The sequence below is a fragment of the Sitophilus oryzae genome, unplaced genomic scaffold (assembly GCF_002938485.1).
Source record: "Sitophilus oryzae breed Bouriz unplaced genomic scaffold, Soryzae_2.0 scaffold_1639_pilon_pilon, whole genome shotgun sequence".
NCBI lineage: Eukaryota > Metazoa > Arthropoda > Insecta > Coleoptera > Curculionidae > Sitophilus > Sitophilus oryzae.
In genome coordinates this window covers 2,541,916-2,561,002 of record NW_022146324.1, presented here as the reverse complement: position 1 = coordinate 2,561,002, position 19,087 = coordinate 2,541,916, and the positions used below count along the sequence as shown (strand labels likewise).

The 19,087-nt window shown below is 32.2% G+C and overlaps 1 protein-coding gene across 1 annotated transcript in view; it reads left to right on the top strand.

Moving 5' to 3' along the window:
* Window positions 1-644: 644 nt before the first annotated feature.
* The window catches only part of LOC115880620 (suppressor APC domain-containing protein 2), a 58,586-nt gene continuing 40,143 nt past the window's right edge, over window positions 645-19,087 (top strand). Inside the window, exon 1 of the mRNA XM_030897896.1 lies at window positions 645-974. The gene's annotated coding sequence lies outside the window, so the exon portion shown is untranslated. The remainder of the gene's footprint in view (window positions 975-19,087) is intronic.

The following is a 19,087-nucleotide window of genomic DNA, read 5'->3' as shown; positions in this document are numbered from 1 at the left end:
TTTTGATTTTACCTTATTAAGTAATTGTTATCAGGTATTAATTGTTAATTTTGAAGTTTAACTTGATATAATGTCATTTTAACAGAACGTCAACGGTTTTTGTAGACGTATCTGTTTTAAAGTGTTCTCGAATAGTTGAATTTAAATATTTTAAATAGTTTTTATCTTTATTCTTTGTATTTTTTTTGCTTCCGACAACGGAAAGAGATAAACTTTCCGAAACGTTAAGCATTTTTTTGTTCGTTATGCAAATATGTATATCTGTAAACCTAACTTCTGACAAGTAGTTTCCGTTTGAGTTAACGCAGAAGTGTTTACAAAAAATAACTATTTTATTTTGTAGATTTTCTTGCAGTGGCGAAATACCTATATAGGATTGTTTGGAGAGATAACTATATTATCTTTTAATATTTCTCTAAGTTATTGATAAAGCATTTCAAAATAAAGAGTTGTTAGATAGAGTTAATTGGTCGCGTCGTCACAAATTAAAATTGTCGTCGTATTGGACGTTGGCATTTAATAAACACGTAAACAGTTCTCCTGCGGTACTAAATGAAAGGAGATTTAAACCGTCTAGGCAATATTTAAATCCGGTCCTGGTACGGCCGCCCATACCTGTATCAATCTCTAGTTTAGTACCTGGTCCGAGTCCGAGCGAGCGGCGAGAGTACCATAGTAATAATCGGGCAAGAAACAACGAACGACCGGGCTGGAGTCGCGATCACGATTCCTCGGTTATCGAACCTCGCGATTTTTTTTTCGGTTTTTTCTTTTTAAACACCAATAGTCACTTGTTTGTGTTTTCGCCAAGGGCTGCAAGATGTTTAGTGTGTTCTACGTGGGCATTTAGTTCGGGCGGGATGTGTTGTTATTTGGTGAATAATCGTCGGTGAAAGTTAACAGATTTTGCGAATAAGAAATTTGTATTTGTCTTCAACCGCGCGCAATACATCATCTATTAAAACCATTTTTCTGTAAGTATGTTTGTATATTTGAATTAATCTTTTAGAGAATACAAGAATTTGTTAAAAAAAAAACAATTACAGAGATATGTATAAATTATTCATCAAACAACTAAATCTCAATTCCATCTAAAACCAAACCATAAGTGTAAAAGTATGTGTTATTAGAAGTTTATAAAATAAAACAAAAACAATGTTTTCAAATAATAATTCACTAAACAAAGATATAAATCGCATAAAAACATGAAAAAACCGATTTTCCACAACCTTTTAATGACAAAGACAAAATATTAAACGAAATACAAAACAAAAAACGCAAGATACACAACCCATATTTGCAATTCCATACATACGAGGTATACCAAAATAAAAAATAAAAAAAACGGCGAATGCAGATGCTGGGGAAAATGGGAAAACACCAGAACACCTTATCACTGAATACGCCTGAAATGACACTGAATACGACAACCATTAATGCCATAAACTTTGGTACCACTGATATTGGAGAATTACCCTCTATAAAACCGGCCCCGATACTGGCTTTTGTCAAAACCCTGGGACTCTTTGATGAGTTATAACTCAAGAAAGGGGGACACAATAGATCTGTAGGTCGCAGTGATTAACCCCCTCCCATTCTTCTACATTCTACATACGAGGTGTTTAGGATAGGAAAACAATATTAACATACGAACATCCTTCAAAACACAACATACAATTAGATCCATTATGGTTTGATTATGACCCATACTTAGATTATATGAACATTGGACAACAAACAAAAAAATATGATATTCAAAATACTACCAATAAATACCAAGAATGTGAGAAATACATATTGGTGTAATATCTTTTTTCACGAAATAATTTTTTTATTTACCTACACTCTTTAATGTTAATTTCTGGGATTTACACTGATGGGCAGGGGTGGATGGGGAAGTAGAAACCGGCCCGGGAATAACAGGCAACCGGCCAGAATCCACAAAAACAAAATGACCATAACGAAGAAACATATTTTATTTATTAATATACAGGGGGTCCCAGAAATAACTGCAATTATTTTAACTGGTAGTATATTTCGGCCTCAGAAACACGCCTATCAGTTTTTTTTGCGAAAATTTGGAATTTTTTGAAGACATTTTTGGAATTTTTTTAGTTTTAAGTTAAGAAAACATAATTTCTTGATAATCTGACAACTGACAATAGGTAGTAGATTAAATTTACATGAAAGAAAATACAGAAAATATCCAGTGGTTCTCAAAATTTAACCAAAAAATAATTTTTTGTTTAAATTTTCAAAGTAAAATACCTCGGTTATTTTGGGCTTACTTGAAAAACGGTAAAGAGAAAAAATGCTTCTTTTGACCAAATCTACCCCCCTTAAAATACTTGCACTTATTTCTGGGACACCCTAGGTAAGGGTCAAATCACCCCAAGTATGGGTGATTTTCGCTCGGGCGAAAAAAACTCTTTTGCCTCCGATTTTTTAAAAATATTGAAATTGTCTTGATCCAAATTTTTATAAAGATCAATGTCGGGTCGGACATCTGAATTCTTACTAGAAAATAGTTCAGTTTCACAGGGTTCTACTGTTTTATTTCCATTATCGATAACATTTGATCTTGAATATGCTACGATTTTGAATCACGGTTTTGAGAAACTTTAAGACTTCCTGATTCATTCAGTTCAGCAGCTCTTCAGCAATCCTCTGTGAAATACATTATTTTTAGATTTTCAGGTATATACTTTCTTACAGATTGTAGAAAGAAAGTCTCTCTTTTCTGGTACAGCAGCAGCCTCGTCATGGATAGGTGTCTTAATTTTGGTATAATTCTCATCACGTAACTTTTCCTAGTTTCTACATTTGGCATCTTGTATGATAATGCCATGACTCAAACGAAAACAACCTAGGCAATACCTAAGCAGTGGATATAAATGTGTTTTAATAAAAGAATATTGCTAAAACTATACAGAATGAGTCTTAAATAAGCGCAAATATTTTCAGGGGTGGTATATTATATCACCACCAGGTGCCAGGACACGTCTATGAGTTTTTTTTGTAAAAAAAGATGTCGAAAATCGTGCTTTTTCTTTTAAATTTTCCTGTATATTTTAGAAAATTTTTTAGAACTTCCTGTTCACTGCAAATTTTCCCACGGTATAGTTTCTTAATCTTTGATATTACGGCACAAAAAGAGATGCAAATACAGAAAGATTTAAGCGGCCAATTTTTTTTTAAAAAAATCATTTTTTTTTTAAATTCAAACTTTAATAACTCGGTTATTTTGGACTTATTTGAAACACGGCAAAGAGAATATAGTATGTTTCATATCTACCAGCCCTGAAAATATTTGCACAAAGCAAACAAAAAAAACAAATGGAACAACAAACAAAATTATTAGATGTTTATTAAAATGATAAGTGTCTCAGAGGAAAACATCTAACAATAGTTATTTTAAAAATTGGTGTTTATGTTTAAAAGCAACTAACCATTATATTGATGCAAATTGATTAGTTAGTTAGGCAGTCACTAGAATCTTACGTAATTTTAGTTAGAAGATTAACCATTTAATTTTTCCTAAATCAATATTTTTTTGAGTTCTGATCGGGACCGGCCCACCGGCCCATCTTTCCACCGGCCCACCGGGAATCTTCCCGTTTTCCCATATGGCCCATCCACCCCTGCTGATGGGTGATAAATGATAAAAAAAAGAAATAAACTAACTAGTAGACTGTTGAAAATATATTTTTTAAATAAGGAAAAATATGGTTTAAGCATCATTCATAGAACAATGGTAATGGAAGGATCGATAGTTGTTTAAGAGGTTGTTTAATATTTTGTACTTTGTAACTGCTTTGTACATGCAGTTTGTAGCAATGCGACATATATGTGTTTTTAGTTGATTAAATAACATATACGTCACCTGAATCTAAATAAACAACAAATTATGTAAACAATTCAAAACATTTTTTATTTTTGTTGTACCTCGTTAGGTGTGTGTCAGAAGGTAGTCGTAATTAATGCGAAATATGGCTGTCAATTAGAATTTAAATAATTTCAAATTAGGTATTCGATTTTTATGTTTTTGAATAATTAATTAAATCCATTATACACAAATTAGAGGTGGTCAGCGAGAGATATGGGTTAAAATTAAATAAAATACAAACAAAATTAATGATTATTGATCGAAAACCTACGAATACAACAGAAATAGCAGGTTTCGAAGTTGTAGATCAATATATACCTCGGCTCCTAGATATCAAACAAAGGAGGTTGTGATGCAGAAATCAAGAGAAGACTGTGTATAGCAAGTAATTCCATGACCAAACTCAATAAAATATGGAAAGATTCAGCCATTTCAATTAGCAACAAACTCAGGCTACTAAGACCCTAGTTTTCCCCATTGCCACTTATGCCTCAGAAATCAGAAACCTAGACATTAAAGTCGGCAATGAGACGTAAAATCGATGCTTTTGTAATGTGGTTTGGTTTGGTTTGGATGCTGCGAATACCGTACACAGCTCACCGTACAAACATTTCAATTCTCGAACAATTGACATATTTACTTTGGCCGCATATAGAGGAACACCAATGGCATAGAAAAACTAATTGTGGAGGGAAAAGTGAACGGGAAACGTTCTAGAGGGATATCTCAAAACCGTTTGGTGGACCAAATGAAGACGATAATAGGTCATAGTCTGCACGAAGCCAGTACTGCTGCGCAAGACAGAACAACATGGAGAGACACAATAAATGCGATATCATAATGCCACCATAATCTTATAGAGTAATAGGAAGGAAGAGGAGGACATGATAATAAAGAATCGATAGTTTATGAAGAAGAGAAGATTTGTCGAATGTCGTCCTCTCGGCGCACTCAGTGATAAGGTGTTCTGGAAAAATGGGGAAACACCAGAAAACCTTATCACTGAGTGCGCCGACAGGACAACCGATCATGCTATAAATTTTAGTACGGCTGATATCGAAGATGTAGAGCTGGCCTCTGTGGAGCCGTCTCAGATACCAGCTTTTGTCAAAGCCCTGAGACTGTGTGATGAGTTATAACCTGTTATAACTCGAGAAAGGGGAACACACAATAGATTTGTAAGGTCGCGGTTACCCCCTTCCTAAACATTCTACATTCTACAAGAAGAGAAGCATTTTTATAAATAAATAAGTAAAGTTTAATATCATTTGAATATACTAGAGCTCATGCGAATCTACTAGTTGTAGCAATGTAACACATGTGTTTCTTTAATTATTTAAAAAGCATACACCGTCAGTTGAATCCAAATAAACAACAATTCTGTTGTAACTAAACAATTTAAAATATTTTTGTTGTACCTCATTAGGTGTCTGTCAGTAAGTAGTAGTAATTAATGGTGAAATACGACAGTCAATTAAAATTTAAGTAGTTTAAAATTAGGTATTCTATATTTTTATGTTTTAAGTTGTGTTTTAGGGATATCCAAGATATGCATTTTTAAACGTATTTTTCTCATTTTATGTACGAATGTGGTAACAGGCAAAGCAATTGCACGGTCGCAGATTCCCTGGGGACCACCCCATCGGCTGTTGGATTGAGAACTTAGATATTAAGATTTAATGTTAGTTTTGTCATTAGGATTAAGATTTTAATTGTTCGTGTCATGGGTTGCCATACGCTAAATAAATCTTGTATAATATCATTATGAAACTGATATTCCATATAGGTAATTTAAGACGGATTTGTTTTATAATTGCTTTTACAAGTTTTATTCAATACTGAAATCGAGTATTTTATCCTCTCTACTATTTTAAGGACTGGCTACTATCTACGTTTATTGAGTAAATCTGCAATCCCTTATTAAAAGCACAAACATCAAAACACAAATATCAAACTTATCCTGCTTGATCATAAAAAAGTGATCATGCAGCATAATCAGGGAAGTAAGGTAATAATATATTTTTCTATTAATTTTAATTATATATTTTTATAATTTTACTTTTTGGAGTTTTCTTAAAAAACTAGAGTGTTTCATTCGTTTTGCAAAAATACCATCATATAATAAAGTATATTTAACAAAGATCGTAAAAACTATTGTCAATATGATGAGTCAGATGGCAAATTAAATTAGTTAATTATTTTTAAATGCCTCGTTTAAGTGATAACCACCGTGTCAATCGTATCATGCTGTTCCACCGTTTCACCAAGGTGTGTCTAGCTGTAATCAATCAGTATAACTTTTTTTTAAGAGAACATTTTTTTTTCCAACGAGAAAGGTGTATTTTTAAAACAAAAATGAAATAAAACTTCATCTACTACGGATACTATATTATATAAAATTATAGTATACTTATTATACACTTAAACAATAACTTGATTGGAAAAATAATATACGAAGTGTCCCATTAACAAAATTGTGTCATATTTTGAAAATGACAGCTAACAAAATTAGATTGCCATTGAAATCTCCTGTCCCTATAAGATAACCACGATGCGAAGGATATCGAAAAATGGAGCATTTTAAAATTCGTACTGTATTTCTAGACAACGACCTCTAACCCAATTTCTGGAACTAAAAAGCCTATGACAAATCTTTGTGTAGCATCTTTAGTTTCACCAAGTAATGTGAAAACCGCATCTTTATAGCTTTGCTCAAAAACGAGAAACCCTATAAAGCACAAGAACCTGGGATACCCTGTACATACAATTTATGCACAATATATCAAAGCTGCAAAATTTGCTACTAAGTATACTTATTTTATTCTCTTTAAGCAATTTTAAAATACAAATCTTAATGTGCCTCTTCGTGAATTGCCCAATTTTCAATAGTGAAAGTTGGCGCAATCTGATCAAAACATACGCAGAAGAATTTGTTTTGCCTCTGGGAAAATCACTTGTACCGCAGTATCTCGCGTATTTGACCTCGAAACATACTGAAACCAATCTGGTAATAATAATTAAATTTTCTATATATGTATGTTATTTAAAGTTTAATGACTTTAATAAAATATCGAATCACTGGTTTCTCAATAGTAATGGAATGAACAGTACTGGGTACTGAGATATTCCATGAGATATTAACGTTAAAATAGTAGATACAGTAGAACTTTCGGATTATCCGGATTACTAGAATATTTTTTTATGTTCTTCTTCCTGTGCCTTGTGCTTAGCCGCACGTTGGCGATTGTCTGTACTCTTTACACAATGTGTAGAGTGCCGTTTTCGGCTCTTCGAAATATGGTGGCTGCGTTGCTGATGTTACACCAATCCCGTATGTTTCTTAGCCAGGAATGTTGTTTTCTTCCTGGGCCTCGCCGTCCCTCTATTTTTCCTTGTAGAATCAGCTTAGGAATGTAATATTTGTCTCCTCTAAGGATATGGCCGAGGTATGAGACTTTCCTTTCTTTAACTATATTAAGCATTTCTCGTTCACTTAGTAAAATTTTGATCAAACTTTTTATTAAAAGTTGTGCATTGTTTCAGAAACAATCATGTCCTCAGTTGCCATTGCGTCAATTATTATCGTATATACCCTAGATGATGTCAATGATACCAAAAAACGAAAAAGAAAACAAAGAATTTGGATGAAAGAACTAAAATATTGCACAACGAAGTGCAACACACACATACATTACGCAACGCGATGCGCAAACGCCTGATGCACAAAAGAATTCAAACATTCTTGAAACTTATCAAACAATTGTGCAACGCATCAAACGTTACCATACATTGGCAACTCGTTGCGCAACAGCCTGTGTTGCGCGATTTGTTTGAAAATGTATGGGCTGTTTTAGATAGAAAGTGTTAATAAACAAAATATGAATCGACGTTGCTGCTTAAAACATAAAACCATAGAATAAATATTTATTAAAAACAGAGGATAAACATTCTCAGCTTAGCATAAAGCGGCCCATACACTATCAAACAAATTGCGCAACGCAGGCTGTTGCGCAACGAGTTGCCAATGTATGATAGTGTTTGATGCGTTGCGCAATTGTTTGATGAGTTTCAAGAATATTGGAATTCTTTTGTGCAACAGGACTCTTTGCGCAACGTGTTGTGTAGTGTATGTGTGTGTTGCGCTTCGTTGTGCAATATTTTTGTTCTTTCATCCAAATTCTTTGTTTTCTTTTTCGTTTTTTGGTATCATCGAGATCATCTAGGGTATATACGATAATAATTGACGCAATGGCAATTGAGGACATGATTGTTTCTCAAATAATGCACAACTCTTAATAAAAAGTTTGATCAAAATTTTACTAAGTGCATGGATGAGGAAGTTGTGCAACGGAACGTTGCGCATCGCTTTGTTGCGCAACTTGTTTGATAGTGTATGGACCGCTGAATCAGTTGTGCAACGCAGCGTTACGCATCGCTTTGTTGCGCAATTTGTTTGATAATGTATGGGCCGCTTAAGGTATAATAAAACGATCTACTTCACATTGAGCGACTTGAATGCCGAATCAAAATCAGAAATATCAGAATCAAGATACCTTGTAGAAGAATGTAGAATGTTTGGGAGAAAGGTTGATCACCGCGAACTTACAAATCTATTGTGTGTCCCCTTTCTTCAGTTATAACGAGTTATAACTCATCATATAGTCTCTATATATTTGCCTAATTTGTTCAGCTTCTCTAGGCATTCTTTGACCAAGTTCGAATTGATGGGTTTGAGTCGATACATAAGCTATACCTATTCTGCTTATATTCTAATCATTGAAATTTTGATTGAAATCGAATTATACAGGGTGGCGCGTCATAACGACGCGGTTTTTGCAAGGTGAACAAAAGTTTGTATTGAAGTGAAATTTTGTGAGCTTATGTAAGTCAATTTAAAGCATTTTCTAAAAGAAGAGTCTACAGGGTGTCCCCAAAAAAGTTACGCAACAAAGTTGTGCTTTTTGTAATAGAACACCCTATATATTAATTGATTTTTGAATTCTAGTAAAAAATAAGGGCGAGTTTCATGAGAAAAGTATATGACTAAAATGTATAGTTATTGAAATGCATTCACCGGCACGAAAAATGAGCACCTTAAATTTTGATGTATTTTCAAGTTTAATATATTTTCTTCTAGTAGGCTGATTTTGATGATTTTTTAAGCAGTATGTAGCCAAATTCTTCTAAATTGAAAATGAAACTCCTTATCTGTTAATTATAAGAGGAAAGACAAGATGTTGATTTTGGTGAAAGTTTGAAATACCCTGTGGAATATTTTAAAACAGCAAGAAATTTAAAAATCATTTTATCATCAAGACATATCCTTTCTCGATAGTTTGTTTTTTGGTCCATCTCATTAGCTTTATTTTTGTTGGAGATATTTGCTTTTGAAGAAGACACTAAACATTTTTTCGTAATTTTTACATATTAAGACCATGCCTTTGCTTTTGATCCTAGTCAACAGATCTAGTAAGTTCTGGTCCAGAAGCAGGCCTTCTTGACTTAAGATTTGCTTCATTTAGTCTTCTTCTTATAGTCCGTTAGTTAATACGTTCCTTAGGTGTAATTCATTATAAACTTTAAAAGCTGGCAAACGGCGGTTTCTTAGCGATAAACTTACAATAAGTCGATCGTCTCGATTAGAAGTTATCATACGAAGATTCCTGGGCGTCTAGATTGACGTCCTCATGGACATGGTCATAATTTAAAAATCTCTCAGTATACTCTATAGTATTAAGGTATTTTTGAAACCGGAATTTTATTGCAAATTCGCTGAACTATAAATATAAAGCATTTCATTTGAAAAACTAAAACTTAAGTGTAAAAATATATTTGAGTCACCCTGTATATCTATAAAAACATTTTTGAAATGTAAACTACCATTAAACACATACATTGTAAAAGGTTTAGAGTGAAAATCTCAAATAGGAATCCTGATACGGAGCTTTTTCGGAACACGGAGCCATCTTGTATGTATGCATGGGCAATTAAATAATATGGTTGCACATCATAATACGACCACCACCAAACTCCATAAGACGACGCATGGTATCATTGATGACGTGCAACCAAAGTTGTTTTAATTTCCCTTATATATGTGTTTATTTAATACTAAAGTGAAAGCAACGAATTTAAATGGGTAAACTTTGTAATATATCTTATTAGCAATACAATGCAAAAAGTTTTATAAAAATTCGTTCACAGCAAATGAATTCCGAGTCCACTAATACTACAGTGAGGTTTTTCTCAAAGTTGTACACTCCATTATGTCATCCACTCGGAGTTAAAGGAGTGTACTTTTCTTTTTGAGGGTGTTCCAGACCCCTGACCTGATAATTCTCTCTGTACTGTCTACAGATGACAATGTGCAGTGGTATTAGACCTAGAATGACTTTCATTGCTGCTCATGGGCATGTTCCCCCACTCCTCTTCTGACAAACCGAACCTCAAACTTATGCCTGCGATATTCTTGACATTGTCGATATTTACTTCATTGTCGACATATTGTCGACGTGACGAGGTCAACAATAAAAGTCAAAGCGTCGACGCCCAGCTGTGATTCAATCAAACAACCACTGAAAAATGAGTCTCAAATCAAATCAATCACCAAAAAATTTTTCAAAAAAATAAACGTAATTAAATGTATTTATTTTTTTATCTTATAGCAATGCAATAAGTAGGTACTGTTTTCTTAAATTAATGACACACAAACATAACCAACAACAAACATTTAAAGTTCTTTTGTTAAACAAGAATGCAATCACATTCGCTTGAAGATGTTTGATAAGAATAACCAGTAGGAAATTACCACAGTTAATTAAAGTCTTTACTCCATTATGGACAAATGCTGGTTTAATGCATTTTAAATGACTAGCTGAACAGGTAAACAAAGTAAAGGTAAATGTTTTAAATATGAGTGTGCATTTCGAAAAGTTCAAACGACAATCGGTAAAAACAAGATTTGCGAGTGGATGTGTTTGTCTTCGACGGTGTGAGGCTTGGTCAGGCTCGAAAGAGTTTTATTTTTAGAACTTACGTTATAATGCACATATTTTTTAACTTGGATATGCACAAACACTAGGATCCGTAACACTCCATTCGGATTTAAGGTCGATTCTCACTATACATTCCGTATCAGCTACCTTCCGTTTCCCTTCCGTTTACATAAAATATTATAAAAAATATCTATACATCTGTGGCGGATTCATCTCACTTCAAACCAAACCAAATCTAAAAAATATAATAGATATTTTTGTAAAGACTGCTGGCGTTAATCCAATATTTTTAATATTGACAAAAAATTAAGGGAATTAAATTCTCTCCATTTTCATCTCTAAGTAACAAACCTCTACAACATACGGGGACAAAGTTAGAGGGCACCACAGTCACTTAAACGCAGTTTTTTATATTTTACCGGTGAAACCATTTTTTTACTATCGCAAAGTTTTTAAAAGTAAAGAGCATAAAAAAACTATCAAATTGAAGTGTATTTTTTTACGTTTTACTGTTTACGAGATATATTGCATTTATTTCCACAATGTGTATGCATTGTATGCAACTTTCATGAAATCAATCACGGTCGATAGGGTACTGCAAGTTACTTTTGCGGATTACGATGTTTAGTCGACATGAGGATCGTTATAACTATAACATATTCTCTGATCGTTTTGAGATTTTTTTAGTTGCGCTGCAGGTAGCGTTTTTGAGAAACTGAAAAAAAATTTGGGTTCTATTTTCTGGCTAAACACCAAATTTTATAGAACAAAAAATGAGGAGAATTCAATTCTCTACAATTTCATTTTTCAGTAGCGAAATTGTAAAACCTACCGGGACAAAGTTTTTACTCCAAACACGAAAAAATTGCTTATTACGTCAAAACCCTCGCATCTACATTGCCGAAACAGGTGAGCTGATCGACTAGTTAGTGCTGAACACAAAACACATATACAGAAGAAATGCAAGCGCCCTGTTAAATATTGGAAAGTGAAAATAATGTTTAAATTTGACACTGTTGACAAGCCTACTGCTACTAGCGCCCCCAATATCGCTTGTAGGAACTACGGACTATATTGTCACGTATGGCGGGAAGTTTAAAAAAATAAAAATTTCTTTAGTTATTTTTAATTATGACATACATAAAAACACAAAAGATACACATTTGTTTAAATAAATGTTTAATATCAATATTAAATATACAACAGAAATATAATTTCTCCACAAAAAAATTATAAAATTAAAAGAATAATCTTACAAGTACAGATCAAGAGACAAAATAATTTATATAACAAAACTGAAAAAAGCGGCGTCGTAGATGGCTTAGAAATGAAGATATAGATCATAATTTTGACAGTAAAATTATAGTAGGGCTGGCATTTTTGGTCTTGGGTGCCGAGTTTCGTGTGTGTCAATACACTTAGCAAAATGAGATGTACGGAATAAAGACAGAAAGCAAGTATTTTCCCAAGCGCATGACATATAGCGTCAGATTAAGTGGTTATGTAATAAATACTTCGTATTTTTGCATTCTCCGACTTACTAGATTGCCATAGCGATTCACTCCTATACATGTAAACGCCGACCCAAAGTCTCGCTTGTCAGCAGGGTATGGGAAATGTCATCGATCATCATTTTTAAGCCAACTGGACGATTATTTCAAACATACTATATAATTTCAATATCCTAAGTGGAAAGAAAAAAGATCACCTTTCTATTTTGTACTACGGTCCGTTTCTTCCGATGATTCATCTCATTCATATTTAGGTTATGATATTAAGGTATCCATAAAATATATATTTTACTATCGGTCCTGGGATGAAAAAACATAAAATTCAGTTTGATTTGATTCCCTATCAGTTGATTGTTACCTAAATCAGGTGAATGACAATGAGCATATGAAGATGAAAAAAAGTTCAAAATAGTACACATTATTTATCTGCACTTACCTACACATTAGTCCGAGGAGTTTTATCAAAAACCTATATTTGCCAAATAATTATTGTATTAAATTTGCAAAGAAAAATGCAGCGTGTAAACAAAAGAAATAAAATGGCGACAAGTCAACGTCAACGACCCGACAAGCGACAAGGAGAAAAATGGTGTTCGAATGACAAATTATAGGTCACAAAAAATTGTTTGTCTCCTTTCGACGCACGCTTTAGAACGAAAAACAAGTGAACTCAATTACTGAAAGATCGTCAAGGTTTTATCTGTTACTCTTGTCAATAATTTATCGGTAAGGAAGTTCCCTAGAAAATCGCTTGTAGGCAAGTTTTGAACCATTGCCAGTTCTCCCATAAGAAGTGTCATCCAGCTTGTGCTGGAATGCGGACCAGAGGGACGGACACCACAATAGGCCGAACTGCAGCTGCGTCCTGGAATGCTCGCGCAGCATCCCGCGACATTGGCAGCGTTATATCTCGTAAACTATAAAACGTAAAAAAAGTTACATATCAATTTGGTAGGTTTTTTATGCTCTTTAATTTTAAAAACTTTGCGACAGTAAAAAAATGGTTTCTCCCGGAAAAATGCAAAAAATGCGTTTTAGTGATTTTGGCGCCCTCTAACTGTGTCCCCGTAGGTTTTAGAGGTTTGTTTCTTAGAAATTAAAATGTAGAGAATTTAATTCGCTTCATTTTTTATTCCAATCGAATCCAATTTTTTTTTTAATTTCTCAAATACGCGAGACGTCGGGGTGGAGGGATACGAACTGGCAAAGTATGAGAGCGGGGGTAATTTGATTGGTGCTAAAGGGGTGCTAGATTGAGTGTACTATTTCTTTAAAGAGCCAATTTAAACAAACAGGTATCGGTAACAATCACTCGGTCTTACAATGATTTAAAAAAATAATAACCCAATGAGTACTTGTTTATTTTTAATCCAATGAGATTTGTAACTAAATACTAATACGCCAGTTGCTTTAGCGTATGTATGTGTGATAGCTAAACCTGTTTAATCCTTGCACGGTTGATTACCTCGGGCATTTTTTATCATATTCCAAGATGTATCGTAATTGACTCTTATATAATATTGAAAAATAATAAAATGAAATAATACAGGAAGCATACAAAGTAGGTAGTTTTAATTTTAAATGCATGAAAGTTTAGTTATGGATATGAATTACAGATAAAAAAGTTTAATACAAAAAATATTTGACTAGACTGTTATTGGATTTATTATAATTTTCTATTAATATTCATAAATATATATGGCATGATATTGAACTTGTTATTAAGCAGTATTTAATTAACTATTATATTTATTATTAATTTATTTTTAATTATTATTATGTAGTTAAATTGTATTTAAAAAAGTCTAAAGCTGGACATTATTGAGGTAGTTTTGATTCTTTCTATTCATTATACTTTTTGGGGTGCAGAATTCGAATTTGGTAACAGAATTTCGTAACAGAACAAACAATCAACGTTTCCTAAAAACCTCTTTAAGTATTCAAAATTAAAGTAATTGATAAGTTTTTACATTTTTCTCTAACAAACTGTCAGGTTTTTTGAAGCTTGATTTTCATGCGTCCGTTATCCGTTGATGCAGTGCCTTCTATTAAAAGATCAGCCTACGGGCGGACTTTTGTTTACTTCATCAGCTGTACATACTTAGATATTGGGTTAGATTCCGTTTCATATTTTGTCGGTTGATTTTTGGTTTTAACTCTTTGATTTTTGGTATTATTTATTATTGTAGTGCAAAAAACTAATTATTTTGGTGTTGAAGTGACATAAACTACTACCAGATATATGGTCACTCTCGGTTTCGCATAAAAAAAATAGAAAAATTGAAAAATTACACGTTGTGTAAGTGATTTAACCTAAAAGTGCCCATACATTTTTTACTCATCGTGATTTTTGTGTGTGTTTTTTAAGACTCTAACAATTCATCAATAAAGCTTAAGTGGAGTGTGTTTTTGTGCTATGCCTCATCTTTGTTGTGTTCCTGGTGGAAAGGATAGTTATACTAGGCAGCCTAAAGTGTCCGGAAGAGCAAGAAAAATGGGTACGAGTTATAAATCAAGAGAATTCTATTGAAAATATCTTTAATAAATTTAAAAATAATATTCTCCCATGATAGTATTAATGAAAACTGGACAATTATGTTTATTTTATTCATATTGTGGAATCTCCATTCCAAGTGTTGTTGGTGCAGCTTTGATAGATTCAAACACGTAAGATAAACATGTCAGTAGGTATTATGATCTAGGGAAAAATAAAGAATATGTGTATTAAAGATCATGAAAAAGATTATTATTTTGAGTTCAAATTTTAAAAAAGATTTTTCTAAAGACAAGACTGATACAGTTTAAAAGAAGAATGTGTTTTTGTTTGATAATATATAATGTATGTCAAGCATAACATATATTTGTTCAGTAATTTTTAATGAATAGTGTTGATTATTTATAATACCAAATAAATATCAAATATTTTAAGTGATGGCTGAATACAATGTGAATAAAATAACAATAAAATTGGTATATTTGCATAATACAAAATTAAGTTTTAAGAATAAAGGTATTACTAAAAATACTAAGAAATTCATATTTCTTTGTTTTAATTGGTCTAATGTTATTTACATTTTACGTAAGAATTATACCGTATCATCGAAAAAAATCGGCGTCTAGTTGGCTTGGAAATGAACATCGATGACATTCCCTAAATAACTGTACACATAAAATAATTACTAGAATTTTACAATCTTGGAAAATTTGATATTCTTAAAAACCTAAATTTTTTGATTTTCTTGGAATTTAGGTTCGGGAAAAACGCTGATTGATTTTTCATTTAGTTTTTCATTATTTTTATTTGGTTTAAAAAAAAAACGGTTCGGCTAACATTATAGCCTCCATCAGTGTTGTGTCATATGAAAAAAATAGTGTCGAATATAATCCAAAAATTGCATATAAAATATTCACACCACGCACATAATGTTTACTGCGTACTCCATAGTCAATGTAGATAATTTTAGTGTTAAGAATAATAATTTTAAAAAATATGTGGTCATCTTTTGATAAGTTTATATTAGTTTATTAATTGCAGTAAACATTATGAGGTGTGAATTATATTGTATATGTAATTTTTGGATTATATTCGACACTATTTTTCTCATATGACACAACGTGAAAATATAGTTAGCCGAAACGTTTTTTTTAAACCAAATAAAATAATGAAAAACAAATGAAAAATCAATCAGCGTTTTTCCCAACCTAAAATCCAAGAAAATCAAAAATTTTAGAATAATTTAACATATAAAATACCAGCGATCTTCATTTCATAGCCATCGCTGACGCCTTTTTTAGATAATATTGTATTATTTGTAAATATAATTTTTCGAACATTGATACTTGCAAAATATACATATAAATTTTGTGAATGCAAATAATAATACATCACTATTAGTAGATATTAAATGTTTTTTGTTAAATTAGATCGATTTTCAAACCCCAAAATTTAAAATATATTTTACATTTTACCCATTATCTTATATTACCTATACATTATTTGTACATTGTAAAACATTTGCTGCATTTGTATGGTTCATAGTTTATTTGCCAAAGTATTTATTACTATAAATAGGTATATATGTTGTAGTTATTAACTGTATATTATATATATTTCATTTAAACTATATCATTTTTAAAATACAAACCAAAAATCTGAGGAATAATTATGTTTTCCATGTATTCTACAACATATTTATTAATCCGTTATATCTAACTAGCGTGACGTCATAAATCTCGCCCATAGGCTGATCTTTTAATAGAAGGCACTGGTTGATGCGATGGTCCGACAGCCGGCGCGGCGGGGCCGGCGCTCTGATTGGTCATAGCATTTTCGCGCCATTTTTCATCCGTAAATGTTTTACTTCCGTCAGCCGTCAGTCCGTTTACAGCCCGTCAACGGAGAAAGATCGTACGATAACGGACGTTTTGACACCTTTTTGATAGTTTTAATCTACCCTTAATAAAAATATAATAGTCCAAGAGCTAGCAACATCGGGAAAACGAGGATTTTAAAAAAGCTGGTTCTTTAATACAGGGTGAGTTTCCTACGATGTTCTCTATGGGTATCTCGGAAACTACTGGAGATAGAGAGTCGGTTAAACGGGGAAAGAATTGCAGTTTTGTAGGGTCATAAATATGCGCCTTTCAGATTTATGAAAAAGTTCATGGCTTACTAGATATTTTGAAAAAAACAAATTTCGGCTATTTTAAAAATTGTCCCTAATTCTATTATAAGCTATTTTAGACAAAAAGTTTTCAGATAAAAGTTGTAGATAATCACATCCTTAATGAGATCGTGTCCTTTGTTTTTTTCTAAAGCCTGTCATTTTTGACATATCACACAAACATATGTTTTTTTAAACGGAAACCATAGTTGGCCATGACTTCATAAAAAGCGGCATTTTTTAAGCTTTTTAGCGATATAAGTTATAATATGTTTTCTTCGAAAAATTACTGAGTTATAGCCAATTTTTATCATTTTTAAACAATTTCACTTAGTTAGCCATGGAAACAAGTTCAATCGCCGTTACTCTCAGAAATGTGAAGCTGTCACATTCAAACTTTGTAAATTAAAATAAACAAAAATTGTAAATATGAATTTCTCAAATGAAGAAAAGCGTGTAGGTACTCGCGCATCAATAGAGTGTTTCCAAAATGACTTTCATTATGCCCCCCCCCCCGCATAATGAAAGAAATGTTAAAAATTAAGACATCCTTAATGAGATTGTGTCCTCCGTTTTTTTCTAAAGCCTGTCATTTTTGACATTTGACATAAACATATGTTTTTTTAAATGGAAACCATAGTTGGCCATGACTTTATAAAAAGTGCCATTTTTTAAGCTTTTCAGCGATATAAGCTATAATATGTTTTCTTCGAAAAATTATCGAGTTATAGCCAATTCTTATCATTTTCACAGCCATGGAAACAATCGTCTTTGCTCTTATAAATGTGAAGCTGCCACATCCAAACTTTGTAAATTAAAGTAAACAAAAATTGTAAATATGAATTTTTGAAATGACGAAAAGCGTGTAAGATTATTGGTACAACTTTTCTTGACCATACATTTTCGAGGATACGTTGACCGGTGAATGTTATGTTTTTTAAAGAACGATTTTCAAGACTTGTTAGAAAAGTTAAATTTAGTTATAGCCAATTCTTATCTTTCTTGACTAATTTCACTTAGATTGCATGGCATTCTTATTCTTTTGTGATTTATAACTTATTAAAAGTCAGAATATATTACTAAACGGTTCTTTAGAATTTACATTACACAAACTAAAACTTAAAAAAATAATATCGCTGCAGTCACTGCATACACTTTAAGTTATTTTAGAAATGTTCGGAAAAATCCGCCATTTTTTGAGTTACATCTTTTTAAAACTGAATTCTTACCTATTCTCACAAAAGGACCGGTTGACTTAATTAAACTTCTCTCGTACCGCCACTTCGAGTGCCTCTCTTAATTCATAAATTCTTTTGTAAACCTTATTTTTAACCATACCGCATAGAAAAAAATAAAATGGATAGGTCAGGTGATCGAGGAGGCCCATGCAATTAGTCCATTTCTTCCTATCCCTGAGTTTATATTATTATGATATCAATAATTTTAACATTTCTTTCACGCTTGCGGGGGGGGGCATAATGAAATTCATTTTGGAAACACTTATTGATATTTTAATTTACAAAGCTTTGAATGTGACAGCTTCACATTTCTTCATTTGAGAAATTCATATTTACAATTTTTGTTTATTTTAATTTACAAAGTTTGAATGTGACAGCTTCACATTTCTGAGAGTAACGGCGATTGAACTTGGTTCCATGGCTAACTAAGTGAAATTGTTTAAAAATGATAAAAATTGGCTATAACTCAGTAATTTTTCGAAGAAAACATATTATAGCGTATATCGCTAAAAAGCTTAAAAATGCAGCTTTTTATGAAGTCATGGCCAACTATGGTTTCCATTTAAAAAAACATATGTTTGTGTGATATGTCAAAAATGACAGGCTTTAGAAAAAAACAGAGGACACGATCTTATTAAGGATGTGATTATCTACAACTTTTATCTGAAAACTTTTTGTCTAAAATAGCTTATAATAGAATTAGGGACAATTTTTAAAATAGCCGAAATTTGTTTTTTTCAAAATATCTAGTAAGCCATGAACTTTTTCATAAATCTGAAAGGCGCATATTTAT